Source organism: Cupressus sempervirens, chromosome 7 (assembly GCF_028749045.1).
Source record: "Cupressus sempervirens isolate cs-2001-9-10 chromosome 7, ASM2874904v1, whole genome shotgun sequence".
Taxonomy (NCBI): Eukaryota; Viridiplantae; Streptophyta; class Pinopsida; order Cupressales; family Cupressaceae; genus Cupressus; species Cupressus sempervirens.
The window spans coordinates 783776596-783795561 of NC_143124.1; the positions used below are offsets into that span (position 1 = coordinate 783776596).

The 18966-nt window shown below is 30.5% G+C and overlaps 2 pseudogenes across 1 annotated transcript; both read left to right on the forward strand.

The window, feature by feature from the left end:
• The window catches only part of LOC149549683 (cysteine-rich receptor-like protein kinase 19), a 40945-nt pseudogene extending 27514 nt beyond the window's left edge, over window positions 1-13431 (forward strand).
• Window positions 13432-14435: 1004 nt separating this feature from the next.
• LOC149549684 (cysteine-rich receptor-like protein kinase 10) lies at window positions 14436-18570 on the forward strand (annotated as a pseudogene). The gene is made up of 7 exons (XR_016354134.1): window positions 14436-15444; window positions 15553-15693; window positions 16886-17013; window positions 17179-17389; window positions 17497-17731; window positions 17999-18086; window positions 18197-18570. The product of XR_016354134.1 is annotated as a cysteine-rich receptor-like protein kinase 10 (transcript).
• Window positions 18571-18966: the final 396 nt, after the last annotated feature.

Genomic DNA, 18966 nt, shown 5'->3' on the forward strand with positions numbered 1-18966 from the left:
AACATTTGTAAATGCTACATATGAAGTAATAGGAGGAAGTGTATCGCATGAGTCTAGAAACACAAATTCAATGAATTTGTTAGCATCATTATCATCACCTGTACCATCTACCAATGATGCATTTGTTACACAATTGCTAGCCAGATAAGTATAATAGCCATCTATAGTATATGGTTATTGGCTATAGAAAAATAGTTCAAGCCTAGAAAGGTTGACATAATATTTTTTTGTACCAAGTCGATAGTGTGGATTCTCATTTATAAAATGCATTGTATTTAAAGGTTGACCTTAAATGTATAAAATCTATTATTAAAAAAAGTGATAATTCATCAAATATAATGATTTTTTATCTTCTATTAAGAAGCTTACACAAGTGTTTTCATTTAATGAGTAAATTTTACAGCATATTTAGAATTGTTTTAATGCTATTCCTTTTTGGATTCTATTGTGTAGATGCAAAAAAAAGGCTACACAATCAATCCAAAAAAAAATAGCATTATTTCGTGGATTGTGGAAATCTATTTACTCTTAGAATTGTTTTAATTTTAAATTATTTATTTATATTTATAAAAAGTTAAAAATATATTTTTAAAATTAATTTTGTTTATGATTGTATACATAAAGTAATTGTTTAGTTCTTGTTTTGAATAAAAATTAATATATTTATTATTTATTATGTAGAAAATGAATGTGCTCTTTTTAAAAATTTGTTTCATTTAAGAGTATTTTAATGTATTATAAAATAATTAAAATAAATTGAAAATATTTAAGATTGTCCTTTTATTTCTAACAAGCTTACAATTTTGAATGGTTACTATGGGAGTTACATTTTGGTTTGAAAGTAAAATGATGATTAAGCATGTTGTTGATACCTATGAAGTATCACACGCAAATGGAAAGTCAAATTCTATTTTTATTTAATTTTATACCTTCAAAATTACAATGAATGTATATTTGTATTTTTGGTTATTGACATACATGATCTATAGGTCCAAAAAAATTCAATTTCATCAAAATGTGTAATCATAGATTCACATTATTTTTAGATGATGATTTCCCCAAGATGTCTCATTTATTTTTAAATTTAGCACCCCTTTGGATCATTATAATATTTTTTTTCCTTTTTGGCTTACAAGCTTCCATCCACATAGCTCTTCAAAGTAATTTAGGGACTTCTTGTCTCTAATTCTATAGATCTAATTATTGGTCATCAACTTTATTTTATCCTTACAATTCTTTGTTGTGTAAATATATTCCATTAAATTTTAATTGGGCATTCATAATTGTTTTATTTATTTTATATTCATTTATTTATACAAATTGGCAAAATATTTATACCCTCTTGTTTGAGGTTTAATGATATTAAACTATTTAAGTTGTATATTTAACATTAATCATATAAATCATGTCTATATTTCAAGTTACTAGTCATGGATTTGAGTGTTCTTGTCAATCTCTTACTACCCTAGTAGTCTTCATGATGCCTATAACATAACTTTCATTTTACTTAACATAATCCTCAAACTTCAAACAATCTATGTCCCCTGATCATCCATTATGGTATGCAATAACAATCATGGTTTCCTCACATATAAAGTATAAGATCATTAGGTCATATCATCATCTCTAATTATCTATGTATATATATCCACCTAGATATCGCATGTACATTCAGATGAACACTATGATATTTGGTCAAACATCATACAAACTCAACTTCTTCAAACCTAATTATAAGATTATCTATAATATGCAATACCAACATCACCTTGGATATGAAAAAATATTTATCTCAAGTAGATATTTTGTGCAACTTGGGAAACATTAGATTTGATATATTTGAGCAAGGTATTGATTGTCAATCATTTGGTCATGTTATCTTAGCCCTAACTGCTATAACTTCACTTTTATGGTCTAATTAATTCAAGAGTGAGAGAGCCTAAGATAAATAATTAAAATAACATCAATTTTGAGAGGCAACACAAATACAATTCACTAGAAATGAATTCAAATTGCTAACTAACCAAAAATTTAAAAAATCATGGCAAAAAATAATAACAAAAAGAAAAACTAGAGACCATATCACCAAACCAATACTAAAAACAAAGAACCAGGACACTAAAAAATAGGCTAGCTAAAATAGCTACTCAACTATACGAGGGACCCCCTTCCAATATTTCTTGATCTCCTTCAACAAATCAAGGAAGAGGGAACATTTTGAAGGTCGATCATAAATAGAATGTATCCGTAAGACATCTCTCCAATGGGCACCATTTTCAAATTGTCCTCCCTCTTCTTGTGCTTCTCCTTCTTTCTTCCAACTCAACCTGAATGAAATTTATAGAAAATTTGGTCTTCTCCAACATCTCCCTACTATAAGTCCAGATAGGCACTCAAACTGCCTATTCAAATTGGATTGGTTAACCTTCATGAACTAGCCAAAGAATTTATCATTTTTTATGTTTTTGAAATTAAAAGTGACCAAAAGCAAGGGGGTCAGCCCATATACAATCAAAAAGTCGGTAACCAGCACATTACTAGCTAGAAACACCAACAGTAAAAAAATTAACTAAGCAAAGATCCAAAAATCTACAACCACTAACAAAGACCAACAACTAAGCTAAAATAAAATGGAGACAAACTAACTACTAGATTTCCACATTGTCCAAAAAATTACCCAAGCCAACCCAAGTCTTAATTACAGCTAATAACCAACAAAACTAATTATCATATTTTATGTTGATGATGCTCATATTAATGTTTTCTATGTATAGGTGTATGCAATCAAATTATATATATAGACATGCACACACGCATGCACGCACGCACACATGCGCATTCATACACGCGTCCGCACGCTGACACACACGCACGCGCGCACACACGCACACACACATCTTTCTCCAACTCATCCTATAATATGTTATGATGAGCTACTACACCTATTAACCATAGTAATTACTATTCTAAGATTACATTTATCCTTTGGTCTTTTTATCAAGTGGTATATACAACTCTAGGAATCCCTTGAGCTCCAAGGTCCTGAAGTGTTGCACTAATCATTGTTTTTTCTCAATTTAATTACATCCAAAACAAATCTATAATTTTCTCTTTAAGTAATATATATTCCTTGAAATGTTTATTTTCTGTATGAAATAGTAGGTTTCACTAAAGTAACCTGAAGTGTTGCACTAATAATTATTTTTTCTCTATTTAATTACATCCAAAACTAATCTATAATTTTCTCTTTAAGGGTATGTGTAGGATCATGGTCAACCAAACTATGCTCTTTAGTGCCAATAAAGAATTAGAAAATTAGGGTTATGTCAAATTGACATGCAATTTTATACTTGCTATTAACTTTATATCAAAATGTTTAGAGAAAAGAATCTCTAGAAAATTGAATCTAGTTTCTAAACTACTAGGACTTATGTCAAAAAAATAAAAGTTGATTTTTCAAAATTTTGAATTTTAATGCAATATTACAAAAATTTCAGAACAAAAATAAGAAGTAGACGTATGTCTGACCACCTTAATTAAAATCAAATGATAATATTTTTTAATAATATTCTAGATATGAGTAATAGACTCATGCCTAGATATGACACATATTTTTGGGTATTTTTATTCTAAATAAATAATAAATAATTAATTTTTGACTGTAGTATTTTTGGAATAAAAAAACTCTCGTGTCTAACCGCCTTAACTAATTCAAAACTCTGTAAAATTCAATTTTTCATTTTTTTCCCTTATAGTAGAAGAAAATAGAATCTGATGCATCTTTTGGATTTAAAAAATGTTGTACCATTTGAAAGTTATAGTTATTTTTCAGGTAGTGTGTTAGTCAACACTTTATATGTAACTCCATTAGAAAATAATTAATAATTACTTACTAAACTCATAATTTGACAAACCTTACATTTATGCAAAGATAAAAATATTCTTAAGAAACCCTTTTCATTTTAGCAAATTTTGGTGAAGAAAAGTTGTTAGCTACATGTTTGAAGTAAAAATCATATAAAAAAAGGCCAAAAACACATATTTAGGATGTTTTTAAAGTTGACCATATAGGTTTGGTATCAAAAGATAAAGTAAACCTCATTAATATATTAATTATTTTCATTTAATATCAAGGTGGGTGGGAAAAAAGTTGGAATAGATTTTGAAATGGTTTGAGATATTTTAGAACTATAAATTTTTCAGATTGCCACTTTTTGGCACACCATGGTCCTACACATACCCTTAAGTAATATACATTCCTTGAAATGTTTATTTTCTATATGATATAGTAGGTTTCACTAAAGTAACAAATTACTTTGGAAATGTTTATTTTAGCTAATCTATATGATCTAATAGACTATTATCAATCATATCTTTAGAGCTAATTATATTTTTATAAATTTAAATACATTAAAGATTTAAAATATATTCTAGTATAATGTTTATTAGACCTCCAAAAATAAAATAAAATATTTAAGATCTTTTTTGTATCATTTTTGAAAAGTTATACCTGTGCTAGAGTTTGTAATGGCACCCATCAAATAAAAAGTCATAAGAAATCTATCATGATTTTGGGACAAGCACAAAAAATGATTATGTTTCAATGGCATTTGTACCAGTATGATAGTACTTCATATATAGTGGACTTCATGTAGATGTGATCAAAAGAGAAGTGGCAAGAAATGTGTCATGTCCCTTTTGCAAATAATTAAAAATAATAACTTTTGCTAAGGCAGGCAGGCTCAAAAAGTGAAGTTTCAGTAAAAGGGGCTAATATTTGGAAACCAATGGATTAATATATGAAAATTATTATCAAAATATGTATTATTGACCCCGCTTGGTCATGATTTAGGGTTATACCCTCTTTTAAAGGGATTTGGAGGCATTTCAAGCTCATTCTAGAACTTGATTTTTGCTCATTGCTTTGTTGTTCTTCAGATGTTGCCAAACCTATAGAGAATGAGAGCTAAGGATGGGAGTTTTTAGGTTTCTAAGAAGGCTAAGGATGGGAATTTGAGGCCATTCTATATGAAAGCTCATGTAGAGTTTTCCCTTGTGCTAAACAATGCAAATTTGTGAGTTTTCGGGTGTGTTTCTTGTACGAGTTTGGTGTTTCCAGTTGAGTATTTCATATTAGTTTGTTTTGTTTCTATATTGTAGATATTTAGATATTAAAATAGAGTTGAATACATGTATTTTGGTTTTGGTTATACTTTTGTGATAGATTATTAGTGTTTTGTGGTATTTTTGAGCTATTTTGTGTTGATTTCGAGAGCCCGATGAGCATTGTTTTTGTCCTTCATTTGGGAGCTATTGTGTAAACTCTATATAGATATGGAAATGTAATTTTTTGGGCCATTATGCTGGTGAAATTTATATAAAAATGTCTACTTTCAGATTCATTAATAATATGTGAAGCTGTGAAATTTTTGACACTATTTTGGGCATACCTGATTTGGGTTTTATTGAGAAATTGGTTGATCTTTTGAAATATTGGTTGTTTGATTTTAAAATTAGATTAGAGGCTTTAAATATCATATAAAATCAGCAAGGGGACATTATAGTAGTATAAGAGCCATGATCTTGCCAACCTAAGGGTTTGTAGAAGTTTGCATGCAACTAAGTGAAAGAGAAAAGAGACATTTGTAGCAAGAAAAGAATTAAAAAAATTTGATCAAACTTCTAGTTAAAAGTAAAAGTACAAAATCCAAGGAAGGAAAAAGTATGGCTGACCCAGATGAGGTGGCAAAGAAATTCTTCTAGGACATCCAGAATACTCAAAAGCAAATAGTGGATAGTTTGGCAAAAGCTAGAGAGTCTTTGTGGATATTGATAGAAAAACTGCAAGGAGTTGCATCTACTAATGAGAAAGGGAGCACTTCAGAGGAGCCAAGAAATCTAAAACCCACACCCTCTAAATCAACAAAAACTATTTTTCTACTTGCAAATGAGCCACCAGTACCAAATCCAACCCTTAGTCTTGTGGAAGAGGTTATAGGTAACTTGATTGCATTAAGAGCTACTTATAATAGCTTAAATGATGACTTTCACAGTTTAGTTTCTTTTAGAGAATATGTAGATATGATGAACACTTTGATGCCCAAGTACAAGAGGGAGCATGACATAAGTGGATGAGAGCTCAAAAATAAAATAAGCAAGTTTATAGCACCTACTTTTGATGGAACAAATAAAATTTTAGTGAGAGTATGGGTACAAAAATTATAGACCTTCTTCACACTTAACCCTATGAAGGAGAGTGATGCCGTTCAATTTGCAAGTCTACACTTGGAGGATGCAACCTATGATTGGTAGTATCATGGAATGACTACTCAAGGTCATGATTAGGTAACTACATTTGATGATTTCAGTCAAAGAGTGATAGATAGATTTGACCTCAAGGATGATGAAGAGTATTTTAAAGAATTCTCAAAGTTGAAGCAAACCAAATCAGTTAATGAGTATAAAGAAGAGTTTCAACATGCAGCTATTATGGTACCTGATATGAGTGAGAAGAGGATTGTTTATCTTTTTCTTAATGATTTGGAAGTTTCTATTAATGGTCTGGTTAAGGCTTTCTCACCCTCAACCTTACAGGAAGCTATCAAAAGAAGCTTGCAACTTGAAACTTGTGTGCCTATGAAACTAGTCACTAATCAAAAACCCCCAAATCTTTGGTAACATAAGGGGAATTTTCAAAAAAAATCTTTTCCAGCACTACCACCAAAGAATGTGATAAATGTAGCAAAAAAGAAGGTAGATGAAGAGACTGGGAGTGAATTACAAAGGAAAAAGCTTTGTTTCACTTGTAGAGAACCATGGGTTCTAAGACACGGATGTTTGGGGAAAGGTCAAGTGCACTATATTGAATTTTATTTAGAATCTAATATAGATGAGCATGAGGAATTTCATGACACTAAGCAGGAGGAAGAAGAAGAGAAGGAAAAAGAAATCAGCAAGGATGGCACTTTAGCAACATTATCAAGAGTCCCAAGATACCATCCCTTTTGAATTCGAGGGGTACTAGTAGGGCCAAGGTTGACAGTTCTTCTTGATAGTGGGGCAACTTACAATTTTATTAACGAGGGAGTTGTCATAAAAAGAGGGCTTAAAGAAGAAGACTTTGAGGGATTCAATGTTACTGTAGCTGATGGATTTACTATGCCTTGCACACAGGTGGTGAAACAACTCAAGATGAACTTAGGAGATTATGAGTTATGTGATGACTTCTATGTTGTTGGCACTGGGGAGATAGATCTTGTATTGGGTGTTCAATGGTTGCACTCTATTGGAGGCTATTACATGAACCATCAAACTATGGAGTTTAAATTTCATTCCAATGAGAAAGAAGACTTATTGAGAGGCTTATCAAATTGAGTACCTAAGGTGGTCATTGTAAAGAGGATGGAGAGGACTTTTCAAAGAGGACAAGTAGCATGCGCAGCAGGAGTCATAATCCATCCAACAAGCTCTCCAAAGAATCAAGAGGTTGCCAAACCTATGGAGAAGGAGACCTAAGGATGGGAGTTTTCAGGTTTTCAAGAAGGATAAGGATATGAATTTGAGTTCATTCCATGTGCAAGCTCATGGAGAGTTTTCCCTTGTGCTTAACAGTGCAAATTTGTGAGTTTTCAGGTGTGTTTCTTGTATGAGTTTAGTGTTTCTGGTTGAGTATTTCATATCAGTTTGGTTTATTGCTGTATTGTAGACATTTAGATGTTAAAATCGAGCTGAATAAATGTATTTGGGTCATGGTTATACTTCTATGATAGATTATTAGTGTTTTGTGGTGTCTTTGGGCTATTTTGTGTTGATTTCAAGAGCCTGATGAGCATTGTTTTTGTCCTCCGTTTGGGAGCTATTGTGTTAACTATATATAGATATGGAAATTTCATTTTTTGCACCATTATTCTAGTGAAATTTTTGTAAAAATTTCTACTTTGAAATTTAGTAATAAAATGTGAAGCTATGAAGTTTTTGGCACTATTTCAAGCATACCTGATTTGGGTTTTATTGAGAAATTGGCTGAACTTTTGAAATATTGGTTGTTTGATTTTAAAATATAATTACAGGCTTTAAATATCATATAAAATTAGCAAGGGCACATTACAAAATGAATCTTACAATGAATGTATATTTGTATTTTTTGTTATCGACATACATGATCTATACGTCCAAGAAAACTCAATGTCATTGAAATGTGTAACAATAGATTAACATTCTTTTTGGATTAGGGTTTCCCCAAGATGCCTCATTTATTTTTAAATTTAGCACCCCTTTGGATCATTATAATTTTATTTTTTCCTTTTTGGCTTACAAGCTTCCATCCATGTAGCTCTTCAAAGTAATTTAGAGACTTCTTGTCTCTAATTCTATAGATCTAATTATTGGTCATCAACTTTATTTTATCCTTATGATTCTTTGTTGTGTAAATATATTCCACTAAGTTTAACTAGGCATTCATAATTGTTTTATTTATTTTATATTCATTTATTTATACGAGTTAGGCAAAATATTTATACCCTCTTGCTTGAGGTTTAATGATATTAAACTATTTAAGTTATATATTTAACATTAGTCATATAAATCATGTCTATATTTCAAGTTACTAGTCATGGATTTGAGTGTTCTTGTCAATCTCTTACTACCCTAGTAGTCTTCATGATGCCTATAACATAACTTTCATTTTACTTAACATAATCCTCAAAGTTCAAACAGTCCATGTGCCCTGATCATCCATTATGGTATGCAATAACAATTAGTCATATAAATCATGTCTATATTTCAAGTTACTAGTCATGGATTTGAGTGTTCTTGTCAATCTCTTACTACCCTAGTAGTCTTCATGATGCCTATAACATAACTTTCATTTTACTTAACATAATCCTCAAACTTCAAACAGTCCATGTGCCCTGATCATCCATTACGGTATGGAATAACAATCATGGTTTCCTCACATATGAAGTATAAGATCATTAGGTCATATCATCATCTCTAATTATCCATGTATATATATCCACCTAGATATTGCATGTACATTCAAGTGAACACTATGATATTTCGTCCAACATCATACAAATTTAACTTCTTCAAACCTAATTATAAGATTATCTATAATATGCAATACCAACATCACCTTGGATATGAAAAAATATTTATCTCAAGTATTATCAGATATTTTGTGCAACTTGGGAAACATGAGATTTGATATATTCAAGCAAGGTATTGATTGCCAATCATTTGGTCATGTTATCTTAGCCCTAACTACTATAATTTCACTTTTATGGTCTAATTAATTCAAGAGTGATAGAGCCTAAGCTAAATAATTAAAATAACATCAATTTTGAGAGACAACACAAATACAATTCACTAGAAATGAATTCAAATTGCTAACTAACCAAAAATGAAAAATAATCATGACAAAAAGTAATAACAAAAAAAAAAACAAGAGACCATATCAGCAAACCAATAGTCGACACAAAGAACCAAGACACTAAAAAATAGGCTAGCTAAAATAGCTACTTGGCTATACGAGGGACCCCCTTCCAATTTTCATTGATCTCCTTCAACAAATCAAGGAAGGGGGAACATTTTGAAGGTTGATCATAAATAGAATGTATCCATAAGACATCTCTCCAATGGGGACCATTTTGAAATTGTCCTCCCTCTTCTTGTGCTTCTCCTTTCTTTCTTCCAACTCAACCTTAATGGAATTTATAGAAAATTTGGTCTTCTCCAACATCTCCCTACTATAAGTCCAGATAGGCACTCAAACTACCTATTCAAATTGGATTGGTTAACCTTCATGAACTAGCCAAAGAATTTATCATCTTTTATGTTGATGATGCTCATATTAATTTTTTCTATGTACAGGTGTATGCAATCAAATTATACACACACACACACACACCCACACACACACACACACACACACACACACACACACACACACACACACAAATATTTCTCCAACTCATCCTCTAATATGTTATGATGAGCTACTCCACCTATTAACCATAGTAATTACTATTCTAAGATTACATTTATCCTTTAGTCTTTTTATCAAGTGGTATACACAATCTAAGAATCCCCTGAGCTCCAAGGTCCTAGTGTTGCACTAGTCATTTTTTTTGCTCAATTTAATTACATCCAAAATAAATCTATAATTTTCTCTTGAAGTAATATATATTCCTTGAAATGTATATTTTCTATATGAAATAGTAGGTTTCGCTTGAGTAACAAATTACTTTGGAAATGTTTATTTTAGCTAATCTATATGATCTAATAGACTATTATAAATCATATGTTTAGAGCTAATTCTATTTTTATAAATTTAAATACATCAAAGATTTGAAATATATTATAGTATAATGTTTATTAAACCTCCAAAAATAAAAGAAAATATTTAAGATCTTTTTTGTATCATTTTTGAAAAGTTATACCTATGCTAGAGTTTGTAATGACACCCATCAAACAAAAAGTCATAAGAAATCTATCATGATTTTGGTACAAGCACAAAAAATGATTTTGTTTCAATGGCATTTGCATCAATATGATAGTACTTCATATATAGTCGAGTTCGTGTAGATGTGATCAAAAGAGAAGTGGCAAGAAATGAATCTTCTTTGGCAAAGACTCATTCATGTTCACTAAAATATTATGATTCAAATTTGGTTTTCATCTTGTTTCAAGTAGATGAGAAGGCAATGGAATTTATTTTCAAATTTAATGAAGATTCTTTTGCTTATCTACATATTGCATGCCAATATTATGGTTGATCATGATATTTCAAAATTTCTTTTGATAAATTATATATATCGCAAAAATATAAATTATTGTTGGATTGGAATTTTGGATTATTGAAGGTTTACAATTTTGTTTCTATAGATGTTTTCATATTCTAGGTATATTACACTACATAAATTTACAAATATAAAACTAATAGTTAGGTCACTTGGTGGAAATATTTCACGCTACCATAATTCCATGAAAAGAAGAATAAACATATGTAAAGTATAAAAAATATCAAGATAAATCCCTAAAAGGAATTAATTGTGCTAAAAAAATATTTAAATGCTTTATCCTTTGATATGTAATATAGACTTAGGTCTACTAAAGGGTTGCCTTCCTTTGGAGGGAGAACTCTAAGGATTCAAATTCAAAGGAGTATAAGCATTTAGAAGAGATATTAACATACAAATTGAATTTAATAAACATATCCTCTAGGAAAGAAAAATCTAATATTCTTGTATGTGTTTATGGCTTAGATTGTGTATGAATTATCATATACAATCTAAAAACACATACAAGAATTCTAATGGATTGTGGAAATATGATGATATTAAAATTTAATATGCTAGTAATAATTGACCATCACCTAGATGCGATAATTGTTGATTGTTTAAGCCATTGTTATGAAAGATGGGTTCTCATGAAAAGATATTTATGAAACATACGTGAGTGAGTTTGAATTAAAAACTACATAGTTGAATCCTAATAGCAATATCCAAGTTATTTAAATACTAACAATCACCATAGTTCTAACCATCAACTCACCTATTATCTTAAACCTGGTGCTAACCCTAATTGTAACCCTCATAACTATCCATAGATTAAGACCTATCCATAAACACTATGAAGGCCCTAATTATAACCATAATCTCATATATGTGTTTATACATACACACAATGTTTTTATAAATGTGGGTGTGTGCATGTGCACGTGCATGCATGTGTGAAGATGCATCTTGAGGTTACTAATTTTTTAGTAGTTCAAATTTAATAAAATAATATTAAATTAAAAAAAATCAACACCTTGATCTACATCTATTATATTTTATATATAGATTATATATATGCATATATTTATTTATAGTTTTTTTTATTTAGACAATTTGTAATTTGGAAATATACCATCTCATGAAGAAAATTAATATAATAGATGAAAATACTTGAATAAAATTTATTATGAATAATAACTTTTTGCAAGTTTTCCTTCAAAGAGCCTAATTTGACTATCCAAAAATCAACTTCAATTAGTCTATTCTTTGTTGAAAATAATGTGTAAAGAAATTCAAGGATAACTTAAGAGGGCCCTAACAAAGAATTTTCGTTCAAAACTTGTTTCTTATCGGTAAAGTATAATTTTACAAGTTTTACTTCAAATAATAAGACAATGAAAAATATTGGGTCATGATAGCTTAATTTGATTATTGAAAAATTACCTTACATTAGGACCTTTTTCTTTTGTTGTAAAGTTCTAGGGTGATATAAGCCAATCCTATTGAAGAACTTTCATTCAAATCTTAATTTTTCTAATGTATTCTTTTGTCTTGGATCATTAGTTTTTTGTTTTGAAATATCTTCATTGAAAATTTAATAAATTTCATTTAAAAGAAACTTCACTTGTTTTGGATCATTACATTCTTTTTTGAAATATCTTCATTGAAAATTTGATAAATTTCATTTAAAAGAAACTTCACTTGAATGTTAATATCAAGTTTACATTAACTTTTTAGAATATATAATAATATTTAACAATAACTTTAAAAAACACTCTATATCCTTATTAAACACATTTCTAATATTTTTATACGAAAAATAAATATAATAAATAGTTATAGATAACTGTTATAATGTTATAAAAGTCACAAATACCCCTCAAAACCTAATGTATGTTATTGCATAAACTATTTGCAATTATTATTATTTAGTTAAAAGTAAATATGCTTATACCCTTAATTAATTTAAACTTAAGCATTCGAAACATTCAAAAGTTGGATCAAAGACTTTGACAATGACTTCAAAGACTTGATGAGATTCATATGAATGGAATTGGAAAAAAGACTTTGACAATGACTTCAAAGACTTGATGAGATTCATATGAATCGAATTGGAAAAAAGACTTTGACAATGACTTCAAAGACTTGATGAGATTCATATGAATCGAATTGGAAAAAAAATTTTGACAATGACTTCAAAGACTTGATGAAATTCATATGAATGGAATTAGAAACCAGAATTTTACAATGACTTCAAAGACTTGATGAGATTATAAGTCCAAGTCAATAATCAATGGCCTATTCATCAATAGGATTTTTCCACGTAAATTAATTATGAGCCGCTTTCCTCAAATCCAAATAAAAATCCACAATGTTAGAAGAGCCAGTTACTTTCAAAGTTCATTGTACAAATAGTCCGATTTGCTTTCGACAGTTTATCCGCGAAAAATGGTTTCCTCCCTTTCTCAATAATTTTTATTGAATATTAAATATTCAATGGTTGTCTCAACTAAATAGTTTTTCAACGTGGATTCTCTTGCGGTCAGATTTTCTGTTTGCGTATAGAATAATACGCCTTCGCCCTAATTACACTAAATTCAGAAGACACCTGGAATTTGACAGGCGCATTGACCGTTATCTGAACCCTATATAATAGTTGAAAATTTTGCAATTTAATAGTATATATATATATATAAATTTTAAAGAATTAAATATTAAATATTTGTAGTTACATAAATATAAATTCATGAATAAGTGAAATAAATAAATAAAAATGATCAAATAAGATATCATAGTTATCTATTATATGTGTCACTTGGAAAATAATATGTTTACAAGATGTTCACCTAAATAAAGATTGACAAATATTATTATTATGTGTACAACTATTGGAATAACATAGTATTTCATATTAATACTTTTTCTTTATTACAAATATAAAATGCGTGACATTGTCAAAGAGTGAGTATGGGCTCTTTTGTGTTTGATATGAGTTGTATTTTAAACATGTGTGTGTGTGTGTGTGTGTTTTAGTTTTATAACAATGAATATGTTTTGTTGAAGAAAATAGATATAACAAATATCTATGCTATTTGATCAATATAAGTTGTGCATATGTCATATTTTATATAAATATATTATACAATATTCTATTAATAACAAATGTATTTTTAGATCAAGCTTTGTCGAATCTCTACAAAGTCACTTTTGGGCACGTTTCACTAGGTGTACTATTTTAACAAGTTGTGTGATGTATCACGCCTTCAAACTTTATTTGTAGGTACGGAAAGAGATCCAATCATTGATACTATAATGTCATAGATACCCACCTATAGTTGATCACACATGTACTAATAGTTGAACATTTTTTAAACTTTTTTGATTGGTGATTGATCCATTTGTGCACCATGACTATTGAGACATTTTGCCACAAGTACTCATGTTTTTGGTGAGCAACTATTGGGAAGTGAACATGATGGACATTGGGTGAATATTTTAAATGACAATTTCTGACCACTTTGCACTCCACGACCTCTACTAAGAGATCTGTAAACCTTAGGCTCTTGAGTCACCTACTACACTGAAAAATTGACATAATTCAACTTAAAGTTTAGAAGATTTAAATGTATATAATTAGTCTGGACAGCTACTAGATCTCTTCCGCTAATTAGTATTAATTTTCCATCCCTAATATAAAACAACGAAGATGTTACAATATGCTATTAAATACGTAATCTGTTGAAGTTTGCCCTGACCATGACTCAAATTCTAGGCCTGGTTTGCCCTAACAAATTTCATGTATAAATATTAGAACATGTCATAAGAGCGCAACTATCTCCCATGATAATTTGAGGCGAGTGAGGCAAAACATGAATTTCCTCAATTCCTCCTCGTGCCGCTATGCTCTCTTCTGCTCCTCCATTTTAGTGCTGTTAATTGTCCCCTGCAACGCAGCGGCTTTGTATTGCAACACCAGCACGAGGTTCACGGATGGAAGCGCATTGGAGCACAACAGGAACACGCTAGTCAACAGTCTTGTCCACCACGCGGCCTCATCTGGCGGTTTCAACGCAACCGTTTACGGCCAAAGCACAGATCGGTTATACGGCGTCCTTCAATGCAGGGGAGACCTGACGATCGAAGAATGCTACGCTTGTTCTCTCCAGTTAAATTCCACGGTCAGGCGATATTGTTCTCGCGGGCTGAGCGTAATTGTTATGTGTAACAACAAATGCTACCTGCGCTACGAACCCTTCAACTTCATCGGAATACTGGACAACAGCACCGAGATGTAAGATATTAATGGCGGGATCGCCACGAATCCCGCCGCCTTTAGCTCCGCCGTCAAGAATCTTTTGTCCGATTTGTATGCGAAAGTGGACGAGTCGCCGATTATGTACGCCGCCGGTTCAACTTCTGAGTACTCTCAGATTACAAAGATCTATGCGCTGATTCAGTGTATAAGAAATATTTTGGGTGAGAATTGCAAGGCGTGTTTGAGGAGGGGAATTTGGGGCTCTTTTGAAATCAACTGAAGGGGGAAATCGTCTTGGAGCCGCGGGGTCGTTTGGAAGTTGCTGGATTCTGTATGAAGTGTACCCCTTCTTCTTTGCTTCCCCTGCCTCCCTCGCCCCGCTACCATCAACACACCTTTCACCTTCATCAAGTATTATCATGTTTTTTTTTCTTTCTCTAGTGTGATGTTTAAAAGTAACTGTTTTTCATATGATTTGTTATGTTATGTACATATTTTGACGATTGATATTACATGCAGAAAAGTCTACAAACAAGATACCAGTAATTCTGACTTCTCTTGGCGTCTTGATCGCACTTGTGTTATTGCTGGGATTGCTGTTTACTGTACAAAGAAAGTTGAAGACTGCAAAAAAAATACAGGGAAAGGATGATAATCAAGGTATGTAGACTTTTCTTTTCTTCTTCTGAAATACGAAAAAATCAGATTTGTTTCATGTTTTATATCAGGGAAAAGAGTTTGTTGAGCCCCTCCTCTTAATTTTAATCACTGACGAATAGCTGCTCCATCAAAAAAGCTAAAAATTCTAAATTATCTTTTTTAAAGAATTTAAAATGTCCATAAGAACACTTAACTGCTTACAAAATCCACTGAATTAGCTGTATGGAAACACAAAGTTATTTTTAAATTTTAAGTGATGGCTGCTAAAAAAAGAAGAAGGTAGGGATATATTCCAAATTATCATTTTCCATGATTGGAAAATGGCATGGGGACACTCAATTGCACTTAAGCAATTGTATAAGAACGTTCATAGGGTAAGCTATTGGAGAAAAGAGATAGTTAAAATAAGAAGAAAAGAGAAAAGTATTATTATAAACATGTTGAACAATTGTTACTACCAAAAATAAGTTGCACAAGAGTATGTTGTTATTTTATTGTATCATTTTTCATGCAATTGCTTAAATAAATAAAAGAACCTATATTTTAATGAAATTATAATTTAGAAATTGAAATTGAACATTGAAAAATATAAAATAATAAAAAAAGTAAAGAACTGAAATCAAACAAATTTTTAAAAATGAAATATGAAAAAAACAACTACGATAATATGATATGTTTCCTTTGTTTTTATGATCTTGTCTTTCCCTCTAACTATATTGTCCAATAATAATATTATTATCAAAATTATTTGAAAATACAATCAAAATAGCAAAATTCCTTAAGCACAATACTATAGCTTCATAGATTACTATTGAAAAAATTCTTAGGGTTCCTTCAGGAATAACAAGCTTGGAATGGATTGAGATAAAATTGATAAAGTGGTTCAAACTAATAATTCATTAATGGATAAAATATCTCTCGTAATATTAGAGTAGGGAGGGTAAAGGGAATCTCTTTGGCTTTTATCATAAAATGCAACCCTCTCAAATACAATATATCACAACAAATTATCTATGTTTTTATAATCAAACTTGAAAATTTCTCTTTGAAAAATTAAACTCATACCCACTTTTTGTTGAAATTATCAGCGCAATTGTCTCTTCATAGTCATTATTCTTGTCTAGCTCCTACAAATCTATTTGAAAACTCTCTTCTTTTCTCTATAATTATATTCTCATATCGCTATGGGCAGGTGGAAAAGACTGGCCATTTAGTGCTTTCTATCAAATAACATTCAATTTGGAGACATTAAGAGCTGCAACCAGAGATTTCCATGAGGATAACAAGCTTGGGGAGGGTGGATTTGGCTCTGTATACAAGGTATTACCTCTTTATTTATTTTTTATTTCAATTACATATTGACTTGTTTTCACCCAAGTAATTGAACTAGATATGCTTCATTCTTCTTGCACATGCTTATCACTTGAAAATGAAAGTGAGTTGAATTGTGTGATAGAAATTGGCTAACAAATGTGTTAATCTTAGGGCACCATGGTAGATGGAAGAGAGATAGCAGTCAAGAAGCTGTCTTATCAATCTCCACAAGGAAAGCAAGAATTTGAAAATGAAGTGAAGTTGTTGGCAAGGATTCAACATCAAAATCTTGTGAATCTTCTTGGGTGTTGCACCGAAGGATCAGAAAGTTTGCTTGTTTACGAATACTTAATCAACAAGAGCTTAGACAAAATACTCTTTGGTGGGTAACTCCATTTTATCTACAACTCAATTTCAAAAAATTACATAGAAATGGTTAGCCTACCTTATTTGTTTGTTATGCTAAAATAAAATAAATTGAATTTTCAGATTCACATCAAAGCAAAGAGCTGGATTGGCAGAAACGTTTCAACATCATAGTTGGAGTAGCTCGAGGCCTTTTGTTCTTACATGATGATTCTCATCCGTGAATTGTTCATCGAGATCTCAAAGCGAGTAATATTTTGTTGTATGAAGAAATGAATCCCAAAATAGCAGATTTTGGGATAGCAAGATTGTTTTTAGAAGATGAGAGTCATGTTAGCACACAAGTTGCTGGAACATTGTAAGAATTTCAATTATTATTTCAATGTTTTATCAAAATAATTGTTATGTTGTGGTGTTGTAATGTGACTCTTTGTGCATGATGAGGACCCTCTCTCTACCTACTTAATCAAAAACTATTTCTTTGAATAATTTTCGGTTTGAATTCTCATTGATTCTTTTGTAAAATGTTTCAACTTAGTGTCTCCTCTTTGGTCATATGCAGTGGTTATTTGGCACTAGAGTATGCTATGCATGGCCAATTATCTGACAAAGTTGATGTGTACAGCTTCGGTATTGTACTTCTAGAAATTGTAAGTGGAAGAAACAACGTAGATACTCAACTTTCTGATGGAGCCCAAGGCCTTCTAGAATTGGTAAGGCATTACTTCTAATGGATGTCATAATATGCCATTTTATTTAATTATTATATCAAATAATCATTAGTCAATTTATATTTCTGACTATCTTGAAGGCAAATATGCAGGCATGGGAATGTTACAACAAAGGAAATTGTTTGGATGTAATTGACAAAGGTATAATTGAAAATTGTATTGTGGAGGAATGCTTCAGATGCATTCATGTTGGCTTGCTTTGTATACAAGAAGAGCCATCGGTTCGTCCACCAATGCTCAATGTCTACTCCATGCTTTCAAAATTTTCTTTCACCAATTTACCAAACCCTATAAAGCTGACATGAATAAGCCTAAAAAATAATAGAGAATCATACATCTAGATAAATTCTAAATACTTAGCCATTGTTCTCATATGTTCCATGTCTCATCTATGATTCCATCAAAATTACATTAGCCTTTTGGGCTCTATAATAATGGTAAATTGAGATTTTTTTTTTTAATAATATATCTATGATATTATCTCTACAAATTTATGATTTGATATTTTTATTTATCTAATATTATTTAGTTAATTTATTAATAATTTTTATTTAGTTAATTGTAGCTATATTTACAATTCTTATAAACAATACCAACCTTAAGTTAAAATGGTATGTTGCTCTACGTTTTACACATATCTTGTTTGAAATAAAACAAAACGTTCCTATGATTTTTTTATTATATTGAAAAATTATGTTTAAGGACTTATTACAAGAATGACAATGATTTTTTAAATTAGAGGCTCTCGACGTCTTTCTGAATGATTGATCCTTGACTATTTTTGTACAATTGTTTGCTATTATCACATGAACACTTAAAGAGCCACAACTTACTTCTAAATTATTTCTCAAGGACATTTACC